General features: G+C 39.9%; 1 protein-coding gene across 3 annotated transcripts in view; it reads right to left on the bottom strand.

Moving 5' to 3' along the window:
* Positions 1-226: 226 nt before the first annotated feature.
* The window catches only part of LOC148522962 (uncharacterized), a 49838-nt gene continuing 26100 nt past the window's right edge, over positions 227-23964 (bottom strand). The window contains exons 5-10 of one of the 3 annotated variants that reach the window (XM_088473596.1): positions 6833-7076; positions 5608-5695; positions 4841-5039; positions 2751-2874; positions 1224-1307; positions 227-327 (exon numbers count right to left, since the gene is read on the bottom strand). The gene's annotated coding sequence lies outside the window, so the exon portion shown is untranslated. Of the gene's footprint in view, positions 328-1223; positions 1308-2750; positions 2875-4840; positions 5040-5607; positions 5696-6832; positions 7077-23964 lie in introns of those variants that run through there. The other 2 variants (XM_088473597.1, XM_088473598.1) reach the window with 2 other exon arrangements.

The following is a 23964-nucleotide window of genomic DNA, read 5'->3' as shown; positions in this document are numbered from 1 at the left end:
CATATTCATAAATGCAAAAAATGGACATTGATGGTAGAGAATAAAGGATATCCATGTTTTTTTCCATTGAAAACATTAAAATCCTACTTCTAAATAGGGCATGAATTTCCTTGTAAGGCTGCTGTTATATATGTAAACATGCTTTGTGCACAATAACTACATAAGCCTCCATAATTTAAATTGCATTGTGATTTATTGATTTATTACTGTTAACAAGCTTATTCCCGTGCATCAAAGGTTAAAGGGACATCAGGGATATGGCTGATTTTCAGATGTTGCAAATGAAGGGCAGTTCAGCATTGCAGTTGACAGAGTACCACTGGCCGGCTGATAGAAGAAAACAAGAGAGGGGTGTTAGTGTTAGAGCAGATTGTATCCATGCATCAAGTTTCTTAAGTGATCTCAAAGATGGTCACCCATCAAATGCAAACAGGTTTCACTGCAGTTGTCAAAATACTTAAACCATATATCGGATGAAGTGTATCATGTGAGCAAATCGCTTAACAAATGTACTTATAATAATAATAATAATAATAATAAATAATGACTAACTATTCACCCATTTGGGTGATGATGCTGTCCCGGTCAGGGTGGTGAGCCAACTAACTATTCAACGAAGGGAGAGCACCCAAAATGAGTGGTTCCAACTGGACTGGAGAGCTGCCGTTCTTTTCCGCCGCAAATTGCCAACGATAAACCATCAAACAACAAATAAACTATAAGGAAGGGAGAGTGGGAAAACTAGAACAAAAAGGCTTTGGCCCAAGTCCAATACAGATACACCCCTGCCACACCATATTCAGGCTAAGTCATGTGATCAGCCCTTTTGTCAGCCCCCCATCCTAGTGGTTTAAACTACCTCATTCTTATACCAATCATCCAGTTTCTCTTCATGAAAAAAAGCAAAGCTAATGGAAAAAAAACATAAATAAAAATAGGATAGGAAAGGATAAAAAAGAAATGACTAAAATGACAAAAGCTATATATAAGTGCCAAAAAGGGCAAATTACACAAAGTTGAATTCATAATACTGTATATTGCTCTACACTATTATTAAACATTTTTAAATATGTAACTTTGTTTGAGCATAGATCCAAAATTTTATTTTTCATTTGGTCACTTGGCAACAATGTTTTATTATTGTAATTTCTGTCTTATTGTGCAATTTTACCTTTCGCTATATACCTACTGTATGTATGCCTATAATCTTCCCTTTCACTTACTTGACAAATTGACTGCAGTGCACCATGTTCCACACCGTTGGTTCTGTCCACAAGCCCAGTTGGTATAGTCCAACCTGCTCCCATCTACATTTCGGTATCCGACACATTAGAAAATGGAGGAGAAAGAAAAATGCAAGGTAAATAGATTTCCCATTGTATTTCCTACTACAAGTACAGTGTGTAAAAACTAGTACATGATTCTTGCATGAAACAGAGTCTATCTAGCCTCAGATGGAGATAACATGAATGGGGATAAAGTCTCACCCAATCAGCTCCTAAATGCCATGTCACAGGCTGTGTTTGAAAAATGACAGCTAGGAGCTGATTAGTTGGGAGTTTATCCCCGTTCACGTTATATCCATCCAAGGCTTAATAAATAGACCCCTACCGGAAACACAACTGAATGTGAAGACATTATAATGGCTACAAAGAGGGCTTGTCAGTTGTCTTGAGGTGAGCACTTGTTGACTTTGGAAGGGTCATCCCCTGTTTAGGGTAATCCATATTGTATAGTTCTGTGGCATGTAATTATATTGCTTTTGGGTTCCTTTATATGTATACTGTAGTTTGTATATTTTATGTGGTTTTATGTGTTTAGCAAGTGTTTCTTTAACAATCTGGCTGGGATATACTAAAGGGAAAAACAGGGTTTTAACCGCATTTCCATATGTACTAAGGCCCGGACGCACTTTTATCCATGCATAGGGTAACGCCAGAAAAATCTGGAAGCCTATGGGCTTCTTATCGCACCTTGCTCCCGCTGGTTCGCCGCCGCCTCGCCGCCCCACCATCGCCCAGCGATAACCCCCACTCACCTGCACTCATTTGTCGCTGGCCCGCGCTCCTCCTGGGTCCTCCGTCTCCTTCTCCTCCTAAGCTTCTTCCAGGTGCAGGGAGGAGGAGGAGGAGCCCGGGGCTTCCTGCACATGTGACCAGCAGGAAGCTTCTATGGCTTGGAGGGGACGGGGTCCCACGGAGACCCTGTCACCTGGCGTCGGCTACTTCACAAAGGGCAGCACTATCGCAAAATCTGTCCTTTGCGATACTAATCGCAGATGTTAGTACATATGCGATTAGTAAGGTTGCAGTGACTGGCGGAATGGTCACTGCAACCTTAGTACATCCCACCCTATGTCATAAACCAATGTGTTGTTTTTGGCATTTGCGTATAAACATTAAACTTGGTGGTGGAATTATCTGCTAGGGGGCAACATCCACAATCTTGCCTAGGGCACCAAATTGGTAAGTGTCAGCTCTGTTTTCTCTGTTTCCTGGACTGTCTTCTGTTGTGTGTCATCTTTTTACTCCAGGAGACTGTGGTCCTGTTACTATGCCACCTTACAATATACATATACTGTAGTATATACCTCTGGAAAACATGTCTGATAAAAATTCTTTAGGTTACAATCCTTTCTATAGTAGTAAGTTTTTAACTTCCTAAAAACAATATGTGGGTGTGTGGCTGTAGCACGGACCTCCGGCTTGTGTTTGCATCTAGGATAAAAGCAGCAGTTGTGTGCTACTTACGTTGTTGGCTTTATACACTCCGATCCATGCGTAACTCTGATTTGCGCATGTACGCTTTGCCAGACATCGAAGATTGCTGTTAGCACACGAGTTGTGTAGAGAACTCAGATTCCCTCTCAAACATCTGCAGGTATGATATTGAGGTAATAAAAAAGTGTCATTAATATTTCAGTAACATTTACATGTTCACGTCAAAACATTTACAAAGAGCACAAATGTAACCCATATCTAGTGGCGGATTTTACCTAGAGGCTGCAGGACTGTAGCTCTCCCCCACCAGTAATACCCGACACATGCTGGGACTGCCTAGCAGTGGCAGTGGTTTCCTACTAGAAGCGCTCCCCGCTAAATACAGCCAGGCAGACAGTGGGCCTGATTCAGAGCCGGACGCTCTGACCAGAGTGCTCGCTCTGAATCAGGGCCCTCCTACCTTAAAGTGGAGCAGCCTTCTGGCCGCTCGTATAGCTGTGGGTGACCACCAACAGCTATAGCGAGCGGCCATGATGATGGTCGCGATGGTCAAGACCATCACGACCATCGGGCTTGCGACGAGACCCTTGCGGTAGGGTCTCGCTGCCGCAAGCCCTGGAGTGATTTTGGCTCTATCAGAGCCAAAATCACTCCCACTTACATCACTACTGATGTCAGTGGGGCCAGACTCAGATGGTAGGCGTTCCCATGGGAATGTTTCCATCTGGCAGCCACGCCCCCGGCACGCCCACCAAAGGGGCCGTGCTGTCTCTCACCATCGACAGCATGCTCCCTTTGGTGCAAGACCCATAACAACAGCTTGGCTGTCGCTATGGGTCTCGCGCATGCGCACGATGGAGCTCCCTCCGTCGTGCGCATGCGCATTAGGGCACCATCGACTCGCTTGCCAGCGTCCTGCGCTTGCGAGCAGGTCTGAAGTAGGCCCAGTGCTCCCTGCTAATCACAGCCAGACAGACAGTGCTCCCTGCTAATCACAGCCAGGCAGACAGTGCTCCCTGCTAATCACAGGCAGACAGTGCTCCCTGCTAATCACAGCCAGACAGACAGTGCTCCCTGCTAATAACAGCCAGGCAGACAGTGCTCCCTGCTAATCAGAACCAGGCAGACAGTGCTCCCTGCTAATCACAGCCAGTCAGACAGTGCTCCCTGCTAATCACAGCCAGGCAGACAGTGCTCCCTGCTAATCACAGCCAGGCAGACAGTGCTCCCTGCTAATCACAGCCAGACAGACAGTGCTCCCTGCTAATCACAGCCAGGCAGACAGTGCTCCCTGCTAACCACAGCCAGGCAGACAGTGCTCCCTGCTAATCACAGCCAGACAGACAGTGCTCCCTGCTAATCACAGCCAGACAGACAGTGCTCCCTGCTAATAACAGCCAGGCAGACAGTGCTCCCTGCTAATCACATTCTCGACTGCAATTAGCAGAGAACGCTTCCAATTAGAAGCCTCTCTCCTGCTATAATGGTAGCCTCATCTGGCTTCTAAGGCCTGCAGCCCCTAGAAGCCTGGGCTGCTTGTCAATTTGTGTGCATGTTGGATTGCACATAAAACACATTCTATAAAATTACTGGTAGACGCTATTTGTTGCTATGGGCAATGTCTCCACTGTCCATTTCGCCTTTCTTTTCACTGCTTCATACATCAACCACAAAAGCTTCAGGTCTGCTAGTTTAAGTGCTCTTGCTTGTCCACTAAACACAATTGAAGGTGAACACCCACATCACTGTCTCTGGAGACTCCCATGTAAAACCATTGTGTCCTAGTTTTGCGCAGGGTGGGAACATGGAAACCATAAAAATGTAACCTCCTTCCATATCAGGACTCCATTTCTTTATGACCAATATTTAATGCACACTTATGTTTGTCTACCTAACACCTGCCATTTGCAGAGGCAAAATGCTGCATCCTGTGAATGAAACCATATTACCGCAGATTAGTGCGCATTATCGGGAAGCTAGGTGAATTAGCTGCGGTCACACTTCTGCTGTCCTTTACCAAGTTCTTGTTGAATTTAGAGGAAGAATATTGATTAGGCAAAATAATGAAATAAACAATGAGCTGCCTCTACTGTAAATATGTGACATACAATACCACATACCGTATCAGGGTTGGTTGCTTTGAGGTGCAGCCCATTTGTCGTATTTGCACCATTGCATTGGATATGCTATGTGTTGGGTGATGAATGAGGGATCATATTCACCCCTGGTTCTTATAAGCGATGCATTGAAGCAGAAACTGTCAGAAAGCTCAGTGTAAGTGCTCAGTATAAGCAGTAGGAATCCCAAAGCTTTGATCTTCTAACCTCAATAAATAAAATAGTTACAGTATAAGAGCTTATGAAACTTGGAATTTCTCCTGTGTCAGCGCAAAATAACCCCATAGGCATAGGTTCCCAAATTCAGTCCTCAAGGCATCCTAACCATCCACCTATTAAGGAATGAGCATGGGATGCAGTTATTGGACTGGCGGACGGCATGCCACTGGTCTGAATCCCGATGCTGAAAGTCCAACACAACACTTTAGGTAGGCGTCGAAATACCGAAGCCTCTCTTAATCCCAATGCCGGAATCCAGAAGGATGCCAGCCTGACCGAGTTAAGTCCAGGGGGACCCTTAGCTGTTAGCCACAGGGGGAGGAGTGTTAGGTTTAGGTAGTGTAGCGGGGTTAGAGCTAGGTTTTGGGGGGGAGGTAGGGTTAGTCACATCTTGGGGGGATGGTTAGGGTTAGGTTCCATGGGGGGAGGGTTAGGGTTAGGCAAGAAGGGGTGAGACTTAGGTTTAGGCACTAACGGGGAGGGTTAGGGTTAGGCTACAAGAAGGTGGGGTTAGTGTTAGTGGGAGAAGGGGGAAGGGTAAGTATACATACCTGACCCTTGTTGGGATAGCAACCATAAGGATGCCGCTGTCTGTATTTTGGCAGGAGGCATCCCAACAGCCGGCATTACATATCGATTCTGTTGAGCACAGATGGTTAAATTAACTAATGAAGTCACCTGTGCCCAAGCATTGTTATCCTTAGAACCCATTAGGGCCGAGTTTGGAAACCTCTGCCTTAGGGTCTAAAATGTTTATACCCATTAAAATTTTTAAAACTGTTTCTGAGTAAACTTTGTATAATGAAAGTGAGGAGCCATTTTGAATGCAATGACAGTTCTTTTCATTATCACCTATACATGGATTGCTTTTAGTAACAGTTACAGAATATCATCAATAAAGCAAAATGAATCAATGTTATTCTTTCATATTTAACTACAGTAGGGGGTCTAGTCATATAGCAATGAAAAGACCTGTTTCAGGAAGCACTGCATAAAACAGGGCTTTCACTGCTTTCTGGTGTTCAAGTAAGGGTATACTTAGGAGAAGACCATGATGTCCCAGCAATTTAATTGCTTCCCCATACACTGCTATGAGGAGGATGATTCATAGATAAATAGAAACTTAGGGGTACAGTAAAGTGCGTGATTTTAGAAGTGGAGATGTTGTCCATAGCAACCAATCACATTCTATCTATTATCTTCTAGAAGGTGCTAGATAAATGTTAAATAAAATCTAATTGGTTGCTATGGGCAACATCTCCACTTCTAAAAACCAGAGTAAAAATTAGTAAATATACTTCTTGCTGTTTCTGTTTCGCTTCTCAATTGCATTTCACCATCTAGAGATGAAGAAATGAACTGAATTGTCCCTCTGTAGTTCCTTGTTCTGCTCCTTCCCAGTCGCCGCGCCCATTGCACCCAGCATCCGCCCTGTCCTATCAGGGGACGATGGAGCACAAGGCACTGCAGAGACTGCGCATCGAGAAGAAGACATATCGGAATCCCATTATATATCTGTCTTCAAGCTGCTTCCGGGATCGTGGAGGGGCCGCTTATCAGAGGACATCGCTGGACAGATAAGTTTAATATGAATGGCTACAAAACATTACTAATGTATATATTGCATAGATATGATGCGACATATAGTGATATTTTCCAGTAATCACTTAATGTTCTACATGAACAGAGCACTAGATATTCAGTAGCTTAATGATACAAAATGCTGCAAATACCTAAGCTTCCATCCACTAGAATACACTCAGTGATTACACAAACCTGAGTGATCCAGAAGTTCTTCAAACAGTTAAAAACATGGTAGGAGCAGGTCCCTTTGTCAGGGCAGATGCTTTCTTCATCTCCATTGTGACATTGTGACATTTATGCAAGTGGCATTTCCTTTGGTCGTAGGTCTGCAGGCGATCTGAGATGTCACTTCCATCCTCTTGGCTGTCTGGGCAAGCGGTCTCTTCTGAGTCACCCTGAGCAGCTTGCTCTTCTAATTCACCATAATCATAAGCATCTAAAAAAAAATAAAAAGCATAAAGAACTGGTGAAAACATTTTCTTTTCAAAATCACTCATAGAACAAAAATAGTACATGATAACCAAAAAGCGCTCCCCACTCAACATGTGTAACAAATGGGACTCCACTGTGTTCTCACACAAAAAAAGGGACAATAGTCACCAATAATAATGGCAAATAGAGATTCCAAGTCCTGGATATTCACTAATTAGACTTCTCTATTGAAGTGCTGGTCAGTTTTCCCTTAGAGTAAATCCATATACATGGAGAAAAAGAGAAAGGATAATAGTGCAGTATGTCTAAATTAAAAAAAAAAACTTTTAATGACAAATTTGCACTTACAATCACGAAATAAATATAAGGCATGTAACAAATATAAGACCACATCCAGCCCCTGTCCACGTGTCGACATCCACACCCAGATGTACAAAGGAAATAGTGGTACCACTACTCCGGATATAGGGATCCACTAGGATGAACTCCACAAGAGGAGGCTGCAGATATTGCGGTTAGTTCACAGGGTGAGGCCCGCTTAATGCATTTCAGACATCAATTCGTCCTTCGTCAGAAGCGTGGCATAATCACCCAAAGTCTTACTTAAATACCCTGTAAAAAATACACTCACATGATTTCAATTTAGACGATCACCGGCAGCTGTGTATAATTACGGAAGTTGTCCACCCGAGTGCGTTCCACCGCACCCGGAAGTACTGCGTTCCACAGGCATACAGCACGTGATTCAGCCTGACGTCCACATGTGGGGCGGCGATCACAATGCCTGATGCGTTCCACCAAACCTGGATGTACTGTGTTCCAAAGGCACACAGCACGCGATTCAGCCCGACGCTCATAAGTGGGGCGGCGATCACAATGCCCGGCGCACTCCACTGATCCCGGAAGTCCAGCGCCCCAAAACTGCTTGGCCACAATCCTCCACAGCGCACAAACATTAAAATCTTTGTTGTTCTTAAACAGTCGCTGTATTGTCCTCATTAATAGGTCCATTTAAACATGAAAAAATACAAAAGGAAAAATCAAACATAGACTCTATATCCAAATTAATAAGAATAGCATCATAATAAATATGTCCAAATATATAAAATATAGCAGCAAATAGTGCAAGGAAAATATTAAATAGCAGCAAATATGTAAACTCAAACACATAATTAAAAATATGCATATTTAGGTTTTAAAGCAGCCGATAGGTCAATTTGAGCACATCATTTAATTAAAAATAGGTGAATAAATTAAGTTAAGAAGCATTTGAGTTCGAAATCTCCGTTCAGCCCCTTGGGTACAAGGGTCCCTAATTGGTAAATCCATCTCATTTCGGCTTGTGAAAGCCTCTTTTCAATGTCTCTTGTTTTCCACCTAGGTAGCACCTGTTGAATACCTAAAAAACATTTCAGATGACACTCTTTACTAATGTGATAATTTTTAAAATGTGCAGACACTGTATGTGTAGTAAGACCTTTGTGTATATTATAAATATGTTCAGATAATCTTATTTTGAGGTTTCGAGTGGTTTTACCTATATACAATAGGCCACAATCACACTCCAGAAGATATATTACATTTCTGGAGTTGCACGTAATGAATTCCCTAATGGGGTATTTAGTACCGTGCACCTCAAATTCCGAAACTTTGTGTTCATGTGATCTAACTGTTTTACACATTAAACAATTACCACATCTATAAAAACCCTTAGATCTTACACTTTGTCTAGTATCAATATCAAGAGTGCTTTTAACAAGTTTGTCTTTAAGGGTAGGTGCCTTCCTATATATAAAATGTGGTTTTTCTGATATTACTGGACCTATGATTGCATCTTGCTTTAATAATTTCCAATTTTGCCTAAAAAATTTTCTATTTCTTTAAAAGATCTATTATATTGAGTGATAAAAGCCCACTTAAATATCTCATCAGTATTATTTTTTGTGGATTTTATTTTTAATAATTCAGTGCGATTAGTTAAGGACATTTTGTCTTTAGCTTTCAATAAGACTTCGTTTGAATATCCCTTCTTTCGAAAACGATCAGCTGTCTCCTTAATTTGTTCCTCACAGATATTAGGTTCTGTACAATTTCTTTTAATCCTCAAAAATTGGCTATAGGGGATCCCATCCAGCCAATTTGAGTGGTGTTGACTTGTTCTTTCTATGAAACTGTTGGAATCTGTATTCTTTCTAAAAGTTTTGGTGTTAATAACACCATTTTTAACATAAATACATAAATCTAAAAAGGATACCTCTGTCGCACTATAATTAAAAATCAATTTGATATTAAAACTATTAACATTGAGTAGATTGCAAAATATTTTGAGAGAGTCTTCATTTCCACGCCATATGAATAGAACGTCATCAATATAGCGTTGCCAGGACACTAGGCCCACCCCCAGCTCACCATTTTGCCACACATCATGATCCTCCCAGTAGGCCATAAATAGATTGGCGTAGCTGGGGGCAAACCTAGTGCCCATAGCAGTTCCAACTTGTTGTAGGTAAAAGGACCCATCAAAATAAAAATAATTATTAATTAAAATAAATTTAATACTTTCAAGTATAAAACATTTAAGGGGGTCAGTAAAATCGGTCAAGTTTAAAAAATAAGTAACAGCAGTCAGGCCCTTGTCTAATTCAATGATAGTATACAAGGTGCTGACATCAGCTGTCCAAATAATATCACCTTCTTCCCACTTATAATCTGCAATTTTCCTAAGTACATCTCCAGTGTCTTGCAGGTAGGCTTTGGTAGTCTGTACAATTGGCTGCAAATAATAATCCACCATAGCCGAAAGGTTACTGGTTAGACTATTACATCCTGCAATAATTGGTCAGCCTGGGGGGTGGAGGGGGTCCTTATGGATTTTTGGAAGCACATAAATTGAAGGAATTGATGGATTTTGGATATTTATGAATTGACATTCACTTTTAGTAATTACATTAGTATCCAATGCTTTCTGTGTTAGCTCTGCTAATTCTTTACTTATTTTTAATGTAGGATCACTTTTTAATTTTTTATATGTTGATCCATTGTTTAGTTGTTTATAAATTTCAGTAATATACTCATCCTTCTTCATAAGTACCACCCCTCCACCCTTATCAGCAGGTTTAATTACTAGATCCTTATCATCTCGCAGAGCCCTTACTGCTTCAAACTCTTTTTTACTTAGGTTTAGTCTAGTTTTTATATGAGATTTATGTATTATTTTATCTACCTCTTGACAGACTACTTTATTAAAAGAGTCTATACAACTCCCTTTATGTTGTACAGGATAAAAGGTAGAAGGTGGTTTAAAGTTTGTTTTATTCAAAGGTCTCTCTATTAAATTATCATCATTTTCCCTACCAAGGAAAAAACGTTTGACCGTTAATTTACGTATAAACTTTTGTATATCTACAAACACATTAAATGGATTAGGCTTATTTGATGGAGCAAATTTTAATCCTTTCATAGGTACACTTTTCTCACTTTCAGTTAGTATTTTATCAGTTAGATTAAAAATTTTACTTTCATCATTTATTAAATCAGTACTTATTTGATTTCTAGAATTTGTTTTATTTACTTTCGTATGCTTCTTTTTATTCCCCGCTCTTTTACCTCTACGTGTTTTCTTTTTGCGTTCTAGAAGCGATTCTTTCTGGGAGTTCTGGGATCCCACTTTAAAAAAGATCTGTCTAATGATGAAGGACCTTCTCCGAAATCTTCATCTAATACTGTAAACCTATTCATAAGTTCAATATTAGATTTATAGGAGGGTTTGAAATTTCTCTTTACTGGATAATTAACATGTTCCCATTCGTCATTTATTTCTTCATCTGTTTTATTATATTGGGATCTCCCTTGTTTTTTTTAATTTAGACATACTGCACTATTATCCTTTCTCTTTTTCTCCATGCATATGGATTTACTCTAAGGGAAAACTGACCAGCACTTCAATAGAGAAGTCTAATTAGTGAATATCCAGGACTTGGAATCTCTATTTGCCATTATTATTGGTGACTATTGTCCCTTTTTTTGTGTGAAAACACAGTGGTGTCCCATTTGTTACACATGTTGAGTGGGGAGTGCTTTTTGGTTATCATGTACTATTTTTGTTCTATGTATGTTTACTGAGTAATATTTAGGTGTTTACTCCTGTGCATTTACCCCAGCAGCACCTCCCTCTTTATTTGCGCTATTTTTCCTTCACTTACGTTTTTATTGTTGTTGATCACCTGTATTGGAAAAATTGCAGCAAACATGTTTACTTATAGAGACTCAAGAAAAGATTTAATTAAAAATACATTTTATCGATCCAATGATGATATAAATATATGTGATGAAGATCTAGGTTCATTATTTAGTAAATTAGAATCAATTATGATTAAGGAAAATAAGCTGTGGTGGGAGGTGGTCACTCTCGAGCAATATCAAGCAGCTGAGATCATTCCCAAAGGTTTAAAAATTTTTAAACCAGCATCTTTTGAGTCATCTGATATGAATTTTAAAAAAGAATGGGACTCCATTTTAGATGCCTGCTCATTTTCCTTGATTAATTTGATTTTGAAGTAATGAAGGATAAAACTAACGAAACTAAATGAAAATATTAATGAACTACAAATAATGGCGCATCCATTTAGAAAAATGGTAGAGTTTAAAACTTTTGAAAAAGATCTCTTATTAAAAATAGAAAAAAACACTAAAGATTTAAGACAGAAAAAACAGAAAAAATATACTAGAGATATGAATTTGCTAAAATCTCCTGACTTAATACAGTTAATTTCCCCTCAAGGAGTAGAAAAAGTAAAAAGAAATCAAGATTCTTTTAAACCTAAGAAGACTTCGTTTTGGAGACAAAAATTCTCATATAGAGGAGTTTAAATATCCAAAATCCATCAATTCCTTCAATTTATGTGCTTCCAAAAATCCATAAGGACCCCCTCCACCCCCCAGGCTGACCAATTATTGCAGGATGTAATAGTCTAACCAGTAACCTTTCGGCTATGGTGGACTATTATTTGCAGCCAATTGTACAGACTACCAAAGCCTACCTGCGAGACACTGGAGATGTACTTAGGAAAATTGCAGATTATAAGTGGGAAGAAGGTGATATTATTTGGACAGCTGATGTCAGCACCTTGTATACTATCATTGAATTAGACAAGGGCCTGACTGCTGTTACTTATTTTTTAAACTTGACCGATTTTACTGACCCCCTTAAATGTTTTATACTTGAAAGTATTAAATTTATTTTAATTAATAATTATTTTTATTTTGATGGGTCCTTTTACCTACAACAAGTTGGAACTGCTATGGGCACTAGGTTTGCCCCCAGCTACGCCAATCTATTTATGGCCTACTGGGAGGATCATGATGTGTGGCAAAATGGTGAGCTGGGGGTGGGCCTAGTGTCCTGGCAATGCTATATTGATGACGTTCTATTCATATGGCGTGGAAATGAAGACTCTCTCAAAATATTTTGCAATCTACTCAATGTTAATAGTTTTAATATCAAATTGATTTTTAATTATAGTGCGACAGAGGTATCCTTTTTAGATTTATGTATTTATGTTAAAAATGGTGTTATTAACACCAAAACTTTTAGAAAGAATACAGATTCCAACAGTTTCATAGAAAGAACAAGTCAACACCACTCAAATTGGCTGGATGGGATCCCCTATAGCCAATTTTTGAGGATTAAAAGAAATTGTACAGAACCTAATATCTGTGAGGAACAAATTAAGGAGACAACTGATCGTTTTCGAAAGAAGGGTTATTCAAACGAAGTCTTATTGAAAGCTAAAGACAAAATGTCCTTAACTAATCGCACTGAATTATTAAAAATAAAATCCACAAAAAATAATACTGATGAGAAATTTAAGTGGGCTTTTATCACTCAATATAATAGATCTTTTAAAGAAATAGAAAAAAATTTTAGGCAAAATTGGAAATTATTAAAGCAAGATGCAATCATAGGTCCAGTAATATCAGAAAAACCACATTTTATATATAGGAAGGCACCTACCCTTAAAGACAAACTTGTTAAAAGCACTCTAGATATTGATACTAGACAAAGTGTAAGATCTAAGGGTTTTTATAGATGTGGTAATTGTTTAATGTGTAAAACAGTTAGATCACATGAACACAAAGTTTCGGAATTTGAGGTGCACGGTACTAAATACCCCATTAGGGAATTCATTACGTGCAACTCCAGAAATGTAATATATCTTCTGGAGTGTGATTGTGGCCTATTGTATATAGGTAAAACCACTCGAAACCTCAAAATAAGACTATCTGAACATATTTATAATATACACAAAGGTCTTACTACACATACAGTCTCTGCACATTTTAAAAATTATCGCATTAGTAAAGAGTGTCATCTGAAACGTTTTTTAGGTATTCAACAGGTGCTACCTAGGTGGAAAACAAGAGACATTGAAAAGAGGCTTTCACAAGCCGAAAAGAGATGGATTTACCAATTAGGGACCCTTGTACCCAAGGGGATGAACGGAGATTTCGAACTCAAATGCTTCTTAACTTAATTTATTCACCTATTTTTAATTAAATTATGTGCTCAAATTGACCTATCGGCTGCTTTAAAACCTAAATATGCATATTTTTAATTATGTGTTTGAGTTTACATATTTGCTGCTATTTAATATTTTCCTTGCACTATTTGCTGCTATATTTTATATATTTGGACATATTTATTATGATGCTATTCTTATTAATTTGGATATAGAGTCTATGTTTGATTTTTCCTTTTGTATTTTTTCATGTTTAAATGGACCTATTAATGAGGACAATACAGCGACTGTTTAAGAACAACAAAGATTTTAATGTTTGTGCGCTGTGGAGGATTGTGGCCGAGCAGTTTTGGGGCGCGGGACTTCCGGGATCAGTGGAGTGCGCCGGGCATTGTGATCGCCGCCCCACTTATGAGCGTCGGGCTGAATCGCGTGCTGTGTGCCTTTGGAACACAGTACATCCGGGTTTGGTGGAACGCATCAGGCATTGTGATCGCCGCCCCACGTGTGGACGTCAGGCTGAATCACGTGCTGTATGCCTGTGGAACGCAGTACTTCCGGGTGCGGTGGAACGCACTCGGGTGGACAACTTCCGTAATTATACACAGCTGCCGGTGATCGTCTAAATTGAAATCATGTGAGTGTATTTTTTACAGGGTATTTAAGTAAGACTTTGGGTGATTATGCCACGCTTCTGACGAAGGACGAATTGATGTCCGAAACGCGTTAAGCGGGCCTCACCCTGTGAACTAACCGCAATATCTGCAGCCTCCTCTTGTGGAGTTCATCCTAGTGGATCCCTATATCCGGAGTAGTGGTACCACTATTTCCTTTGTACATCTGGGTGTGGATGTCGACATGTGGACGGGGGCTGGATGTGGTCTTATATTTGTTACATGCCTTATATTTATTTCGTGATTGTAAGTGCAAATTTGTCATTAAAAGTTTTTTTTTTTAATTTAGACATACTGCACTATTATCCTTTCTCTTTTTCTCCATGCATATGGATTTACTCTAAGGGAAAACTAACCAGCACTTCAATAGAGAAGTCTAATTAGTGAATATCCAGGACTTGGAATCTCTATTTGCCATTATTATTGGTGACTATTGTCCCTTTTTTTGTGTGAAAACACAGTGGTGTCCCATTTGTTACACATGTTGAGTGGGGAGCGCTTTTTGGTTATCATGTACTATTTTTGTTCTATGTATGTTTACTGGGTAATATTTAGGTGTTTACTCCTGTGCATTTAACCCAGCAGCACCTCCCTCTTTATTTGCGCTATTTTTCCTTCACTTACGTTTTTATTTTCAAAATCACTAACTAGATAGCTATCTTTCTGGCACTATTACTTAAAGAAAAGAAACATAACCATTGGCGGTTGCATGGTGGGGTATGCAGCCTTTACCAAAACTGCCAGGGGGGTTGCTGTTTAAACAATAACACTAAGTTGGCTCCAAATGCTGCTGCTGGGGATGCATGTGCTCAGCATCCATTCACCAGCAGTTTTCCCCACCTGCGGGACTCTGCAACCCATGGGTGGGGACGGCACCTACAGGCTGTCTCAGCGGGGCACCACGGCAGAGGGCAGGGTGCTTTTTGCCTTTTAGAAACAGGGCAGGGTGCGGTGCCCCACTAAAACAGCATAGCGGGACTGCTATATATATATATATATATATATATACACATGTATATATATATATATATATATATAGCGATATGTACACGTGTGTGTGTGTATATATATATATATATATATATATACACTCACACATATATACATATACATAGACACAGATAAACATATACAGTCAGGTGCATAAATATTGGGACATTGACAGAATTTTCATATTTTGGCCTCTATTCACCACCACAATGGCTATGAAATGAAACAAACAATACGTGCTTTAATTGCAGACTTTCAGATTTAATTTGAGGGTAATTACATCCAAATCAGGTGAACGGTGTAGGAATTACAACAGTGTCTATATGTGCCTCCCACTTTTTAAGGGGCCAAAAGTAATGGGACAAACTAAACAATCCTAAATCTAACTTTCACTTTTTAATACTTTGTTGCAAATCCTTTGCAGGCAATAACAGCCTGAAGTCTGGAACGCATAGACATCACCAGACACTGGGTTTCATCCCTGGTGATGCTCTGCCAGGCCTCTACTGCAAGTGTCTTCAGTTCCTGCTTGTTCTTGGGGCATTTTCCCTTCAGTTTTGTCTTCATCAAGTGAAATGCATGCTCAATTGGATTCAGGTCAGGGGATTGACTTGGCCATTGCATAACATTCCACTTTTTAGCCTTAAAAACTCTTTGGTTGCTTTTGCAGTATGCTTCGGGTCATTGTCCATCTGCACTGTGAAGCGCAGTCCAATGAGTTCTGAAGCATTTGACTGAATATGAGCATATAATATTGCCCGAAACACTTCAGAATTCATTCTGCTGCTTTTGTCAGCAGTCACATCATCAATTAATACAAGGGAACCAGTTCCATTGGCAGCCATACATGCCCATGCCATGACACTACCACCACCATGCTTCACTGATGAGGTGGTATGTTTTGGATCATGAGCAGTTCCTTTCCTTCTCCATACTCTTCTCTTCCCATCACTCTGGTACAAGTTGATCTTTGTCTCATCTGTCCATAAGATGTTGTTCCAGAACTGTTATGGCTTTTTTAGATGTTGTTTGGCAAACTCTAATCTGGTCTTCCTGTTTTTGTGGCTCACCAATGGTTTACATCTTGTGGTGAACCCTCTATATTCACTCTTGTGAAGTCTTCTCTTGATGGTTACTTTGACACATATACACCTACCTCCTGGAGAGTGTTCTTGATTTGGCCAACTGTTGTGAAGGGGTTTTTCTTCACCAGGGAAATAATTCTTCTGTCATCCACCACAGTTGTTTTCCGTGGTGTTCTGGGTCTTTTGGTGTTGCTGAGCTCTCCAGTGCGTTCTTTCTTTTTAAAAATGTTCCAAACAGTTGATTTGGCCACACCTAATGTTTTTGCTATCTCTCTGATGGGTTTGTTTTGATTTCTCAGCCTAATGAAGGCTTGCTTCACTGATAGTGACAGCTCTTTGGATCTAATATTGAGAGTCGACAGCAACTGATTCCAAATGCAAATGTCACACCTATAAATCAACTCCAGACCTTTTACCTGCTTAATTGATAATGAAATAACGAGGGAATAGCCCACATCTGTCCATGAAATAGCTTTTGAGTTGATAGTCCCATTACTTTTGTCCCCTTAAAAAGTGGGAGGCACATATAGAAACCGTTGTAATTCCTACATCGGTCACCTGATTTGGATGTAATTACCCTCAAATTAAATCTGAAAATCTGCAGTTAAAGCACATCTTGTTTGTTTCATTACATAGCCATTGTGGTGGTGAATAGAGGCCAAAATATGAAAATTCTGTCAATGTCCCAATATTTATGCACCTGACTGAAATACAATCTCCTCTATTGACTTATAACAATGATTCAAAGAAGCAAATGTCAGATAGTGCATCTGGGGGGAGTGTTCATTGACTCGCACTTTCTCCGGGTGCCATGATTCCACAATACTCCTCTGCCACCTAATATCAGCAAAGTAATACAATGTGAGGCTTTTGCCCAGTGTCACGACTCTCGGGTATATAATGGTTGCAACCCGTATTAGGGACTTGGCGTGACCTATTCCTGATGCTCAGAGTCTAATGTTCTGGCGGTATTCACCAGGGACCCTCGCAAAAAGGTATAGACTTGGCTGTGTCCGACACACAGGTCGCGTCCCTCAGTATAGGTTCCCCTATACAGGTGCTGGGAAACTCTGGATAGAGCATAGAGAATATTCAGCATAGTCGACAGGCCGGGTCAGAACCAACAGACAATACGGTACCAGGGAGCAGACGAAAAGCGTGTCTCAGGGAAAAGCAGAGGTCAGCACCAAATATAAATGCAGTACCAAGGGTCAGGCAAAATCGTACCAAAGGTCAGGAAAGGATAATAGGATAAGTAAGGTAATGGAGCATGTGCTCCAAGGGACTTCCTAAATAGGCAGTCTTGAATCTGGCGCCTTCTGTCACGTCACCACTGCATGTGCTTGGCCCTTTAAATTTCCCTACAGGTAGGCACATGCGCACCTAGGAGCTGCATCCACCTGCATTCCAACAGCCGTTCAACAGGGGGAGCCACATCCACCAGTCATAAACATCAGGGAGGCACCACCCGCCGCCTGGAACTCCAGCGCCGCCGGACTCGGCAAGCTACAGCCGGCATCCAGCACCACATGAGCAAGACACACACATGAGCAGCGGGCACCAAGAACACACTGCCCACTGACCGAATCTCCAGCGCTGCCAGATCCAGTGACCATCACGTTGTGACACCCAGGATGAAATAATTCCTAACTTTTACCTCTGAGACTTATTGGGCAGTGTTCTTTAGCAGCACATTTGATATCTCAAGTATAGTCCTTTTAAACACATCCGTGTTAGTAGAAACTTAAAACAAATGTCCAACAGTCTGTTGGTAAAGCCAGTTTACAGAATAATAGATTGCCGTTGTTAGTGGTTAGTAAATGACATCCATGTTCTGTAGTGTTAGTTAGTGATTAAAGTGTCACAACTTCTACTCTCCCAATCAGATAATTTATTAGACTTGATGCTCACAAAATCACTTTGATAAAAAATAGAAAGCACACAGTCCGATGTCCAGCAGCGCAAGTCCCAAATTTATATTTAGCAGTGATTTGTTTTACCGTGCACGGCTAAATGGTTTAAAATCTTTAGTAATCGCTTATGTGGCACTCGAGTCTATTACCACCAGGATGAATTGAAGCCCTGTTTATCTGTGTCTGCTTCCGACACTTCTACAGACTGTAAACTTTCTCCCTTCCTGGTAGGTATATCTCCATGCAGGAGCATTATTGTGAGGTGACCGGACCAGCGTCTGCATCTTGCCTCCATCTAACATGCTGGTACCAGCATTTGGACTTGTGGGAGGGTGCGTGTGTTTCGATTGGGTAGTGTCCTTAGGCTAGTATTCCTGCAGGGTGCCAGACTTGACGAGTTTCTCAGCCACGAATGAACGGCTGTTTTCTCAGAAGTCAGGTGAGGAAGGAAGTTCTGAATGATTTCATCCTGGGCAAAAGGCTTACATTGTATTATTTTGCTGATATTATGTGGTTGTTCTGTCTATGTCTTAGGCTACACCTTTTTTTATTTTAGACTTATATTGTACAGGTCCCTAAGCTGCTGAAAAGAATAAAGATTGCCCCCAGGATCAAACAGGTTTCAAATGGCTGCCAATCCATTTTGTTTCCACATCAGGTAGAAAGAATTTGAGAGTGAGGGGGTTACCTCATAATGGTATGAATTTGGTTTTGCTGAAACTTGAACCGAGACTTTTATGTATAGAAGACAATGCCCTATATGTGTCCATAAATAATATATTTTGAAGAATTACTTTTGGCAATTTAGAACGAGGTAAATGGAGCAATGCTGCCGGAGCATAAGGTTTAAACAGTTCCTCTTCTAATAGTTGATTTGTAAAGTTAGCTTGACCTAGACACCTGTCCGAGGCATATCTAAAGACAGCCATGCAAGAGTGAGTGAAGATATCTAGGTTGAAGTAACCGATTTCTAGCAATTCTAGGTTTCTTACGGTTCCATAGGAATCGTTGAAATGGCTTTGTACATCTAGAAGTGTCATTTTTGGATAGGAACAAGGGTATAATTTGAAGCAGATACATCAGTTTAGGGAACAAAATATTTTTTATAACCACCGCTCTCCCCAATAAAGAAAATGGTATTGACATCCAGTGCTGTAATTTCTGTAGGAGTTTGGTTATAATTGGGTGAAAATTAGAATTGTAGATTTGGCGAATTGATGATTTTATGATAATGCCTAGGTATTTTAATTTAGACACAACCGAAAAATCTTCAGCTAAGGCCATGCATTCTGCTAGGTGATCAGGTCTAGTCAATGGTAGGATTTCTGATTTAGTTATATTTATTTTATAGCCAGCAAAAGAGCTATAAAGGTTAATTTGTTGTAAAATAACGGGGATGGAAAGACGCGGACGTGAAACGAAAAGTAGTTTGTCATCCGCATACAGCGATAACTTAAGCTTCAGTGCACCCACTTTGATACCTTTAAAATCTCTATTCAATCTCAGAGCTATTGCCAAGGGTTCTAGAACCAGTGCAAAGAGGAGAGGGGATAAAGGGCAGCCCTGTCTAGTTCCATGTTGTATAAGAATAGGGAGTGAGACGTAATTATTAGCTACTATTCGCGAAGATGAGCAATTATTTAGTGCTTGAATAAGCATTATAACTTGGGGGGAAACCAAAATTGCGGAGTGTCTCATACAGGTGATCCCACACCACCAAATTGAACACTTTCTCAGCATCTAATAAAATTAAAATTTGTGACTCATTTTCTTGGGATTCTTCAAGATGTTGTAATACTGCCAACACTTTTCGTACATTGGATACAGCACTGCGTCCCCATACAAATCCCATTTGATCCTGGTGTACTAAGGTAGGGACCACCTCCTTGAGCCGAACCACAACAATATTAGTAAAAATGTTATAGTTCACATTCAATAAGGATATGGGATGATAAGAAGTGGGCAATGTGGGATCCTTATCGGGTTTTGGGAGGACTCTAATAAAAGCATCTTGAAATAAGAGAGTGGCGTATTACCTGTTAATATGGATTTGTACAAACTAGTTAATGGTTTAACTACTGCATTTTTAAGGCATTTGTAAAATTCCCCTGTGAAACTGTCTGGGCCTGGTGATTTGCCCGGTTTAAGACCCTTAATAACTGAAAGCACTTCAGTTTCGGTAATCGGGGTGATTATGGATATCTTTTGATATTCCGTTAGTTTAGGGAGCGTTATGGAGTCCCAAAAGTTTTATTTATTTTGTACATTTATGAATTCTTGAGAATATAATTTTGTGTAGAAATCCCGTAGGGAGTCTAAAATGGCAGGGCCTGAAGTACATAATACACCTGATTCATCGTCAATTTCAATATAGTCGAGTCAGTCCTATCACCCCGTACTAAATTGGACATAAGTTTACTATTCTTATTCCCATAAGTATGAAATTGATATCTGTTATTATGAATTCTTTTATTTCCCATCTGTTGCATCAGGGTGTCAAATGTCAACTTGCATTCCATGAATTTGGATTTATGGAAGGGGGATGAAGAATGACAGAGTAATTCATATTCATTCGTCGGTTCTAGTTGTGCTGATTTTAGTAGTTCAGACTGGTGCTTCTTGTTATGTGCCACAAATGAGGGGATCCTACCTCTTATTACTGCCTTTGCCACCTGCCAATATAGATTTGGATTCTGTTGATGTTGGGAATTTACCATCTGATATTCATCCCATGCAGTTTGTAGTACGTTTTTGAATTTAGTGGAAGAGGTCATAAAAGAGGGAAAGCACCATTGTCTAAAGTCCCCTAGTGGAACCTTTGAATTCTCTTTAATCCATATGAGGGCATGGTCCGACAATCCTATCATCTCTATACCAGACTCTGGTATTCTAAAAGTTAATGTGGAAGAAGTGAGGGAATAGTTAATTCTAGTGAACGTAGAATGGGGAGCTGAATAAAAGGAGTATTCCTTATCTATTGGGTGATGATATCGCCAAATGTCAATTAATTGGAGATGCCTATGGAGATAATGAATACCTATTCGGTGTGTTGTAACAGGATTAGAAGCTGCAGTTTGACGGTCCATATAACTAGAGGCTACAATATTTTGATCACCTCCCAAGATTACATTGGAGACAAGGTAAGGACTCAATAAATTAGCCAGGACTATAAAAAATTGTTTATCATAGATTGTAGGGGCATAGATGTTGCACAGTGTATAAGTTAACTCAAATATCTTAATTACCAAGAGTACAAATCGACCCTCAGAATCTGATTGCTGGTGTAGAATGGTAAGTGGCAAATTTCTCCTTATTAGAATTGCAACGCCTCGGGATTTAAAATTGTAAGATGCATAAATCACTACTTTTTGCCCCAGCATTGCTAATATCTCATATTCTAGGGCTGTCAAATGTGTTTCCTTTAAAAAGGAAATATCAGCTTTTTTGTGTATTTAGATAAGAAATCATTTTGCATCATTTGGCTGGAGAATTGATGCCCTTTACATTCCAAGAGCAAATTTTGAGGTCACACATAAGTAATAGACAGGTGGTAAAGTTTTGACTGACTCATGTCTAGTGTATTCCGTGTATTTAAAACCAGAAGATCATACATAATAATCACAGGGAGAACCTGTCCCTGTTCCCAATGGTAATGTGTGTAGAGAGTGCTTATTAAATAACACATTTTTGCAAGACAATTCTTGAAAATAAAGAAAGTAAAAAAGAAAGAAAAGTTCTAATAAAAACATATAGAAAACAGATAAGAAACAAATTTAGAAAATAGCAAGTGGCTCTTAGTGAGCCCTACAAGTGTAAATATAGTAATTTGGAGAAGTGTAAATAAACTACCTAAAGTGATTAACATAGTGGAATACTGAGAAGTATTCACTGCATAATAAAACCTTACATAGTGACATAATTGCCTAATGTCATAGAAATTAACTTTTAAGAAACAATGTCAATCTTTCCAGAATACAATTTTCTAAACAATTTTCCATAGTTTGCGATAGAAATAACTATATGACATATTCTGCTTAATAAAAAAAAGGTAAGAGAATATCGGACATAAATTTAAATGCATATAAATAAATTGTAACCGTATTGGTTGATGAATAACCAAGTAAACAGACATTTGACTGGGCATAAAGTTGTAATACCACACATCATCTAAACAACTGTATACGTTGCCCATTCAGGTAGATGAAGCTGTGGACTCAGCCTCTTCCTCTTCCAGATAAGCCATCACATCTGCACCGTTTGTAAATTCCTTCGGACCCAAATCCTGAAAAAGGTTAAGCCTCGCCGGGAAGAGTAGTGCAAATTTCCTCTGGGCTTTTATCAGCTTTGAGCACACAGGAGCCATCTCCTTATGTGCATGGGACACTTCCACAGAATAGTCCTGAAACATTAGCAGATGATGATTCTGCCATTCAAGATTACCCTTTTTACAAGCTGCAGACCATATTGCTGACATATGGGCCGAATTAAGACATCTGAAAATAACCGTTTGAGGGCATTTATTCTCATGAAAAGGACCCAACCTATGTGCCCTTTCGACTGCAAAGTCAGGTAATTCTGAGGATAGTTCCAATAATTCTAATAAATCTTTATACAAGAAAGAGAGAAGCTCCGGGTCCTTTATTTGTTCTGGGAGGCTTACTATATGGAGATTATTCCTCCGAGAATGATTTTCCAAGTCGTATACTTTATTTAAAAGATGAAGTGTAGTTTTCCGCTCCTGGTCCAGTTGTTGTTGTAATTCAAAAATAGCTTGTTCATGTTCTTCAATTTTATGCTGGTTAGTAACTACTTGGAGGTCTGTAGAGTCTAGATGTTCTCTCAGGTCTTTAATTGCTGCGGCAAATTTATTAGTCTGCTACTCCATTATAGGGGTAATGGTGTCTTTTATGGCTCGAACCACATCTTCATAGGTTAGTGATTTATTAGTATCCATAGCAGACATAGATCGGGAAGAACTAGGGAGTAAATCAGTAGAGATAAGAGATGTAGCGTCGACCGCTTTTTTCCCAGAACGTGTACGTGGAGTTTGAGCAGGTGTAGAAGTTGTAGTGATTTTTTTCATTACCACTAGATGGTGTTAGATCACAGCAAGTGGTCTAGGGATCAGTAGTGGTTTTTGCAGTCACTTAAGACCTTAGGATAACACTGTCCAGCCAATAATATAGAACACTTTGCGGTTTAAGTCATCCAAATAATCTGATATCTCGTGATGTTTGTCACATAAAATAATGTATCATCATTGATGATCTAAGAAAATGAAAGCAGGAACCTTCTCATTAATGACAGATTCCTAGCTAGAAACTCTGACTCAAAGATTAAATGATCTCAAAGGGGGGTAATGGTATCTCAGGGAGTGCTGTGGGGAGTCTCTGCTACCTCTACTCTTGTTTTGTGATATGTGTAGAAGGAGGGGTAGAAATAGGGAATAATTAGAGATGCTTGCCTTGGCAGCTGGAGCAGGCAAGCTGCATTACTTCAGGTCCATTGTGCGCTTTCCAAGATGGCTGCCGGTGTCCCCTGTGACAGGGGCTGAAGAGGAAATGTGCCCCTTCAGTACAGAGCTCTCTACCCGGCAAGGAGGGAGAGCCATGCGGCTTGTAGGGTGAGTAGCCCGGCATTCTTATAGTGGGCAAGTGGTCCAGCACTTCCCGCTTATGCAGGGACACCTCTGCAGGGGAGCAATGGTGGCTG

This window comes from Taudactylus pleione, unplaced genomic scaffold, assembly GCF_031769625.1.
Source record: "Taudactylus pleione unplaced genomic scaffold, aTauple2 ptg000136l, whole genome shotgun sequence".
NCBI lineage: Eukaryota > Metazoa > Chordata > Amphibia > Anura > Myobatrachidae > Taudactylus > Taudactylus pleione.
This window is presented reverse-complemented; position numbering and strand designations above follow the sequence as displayed.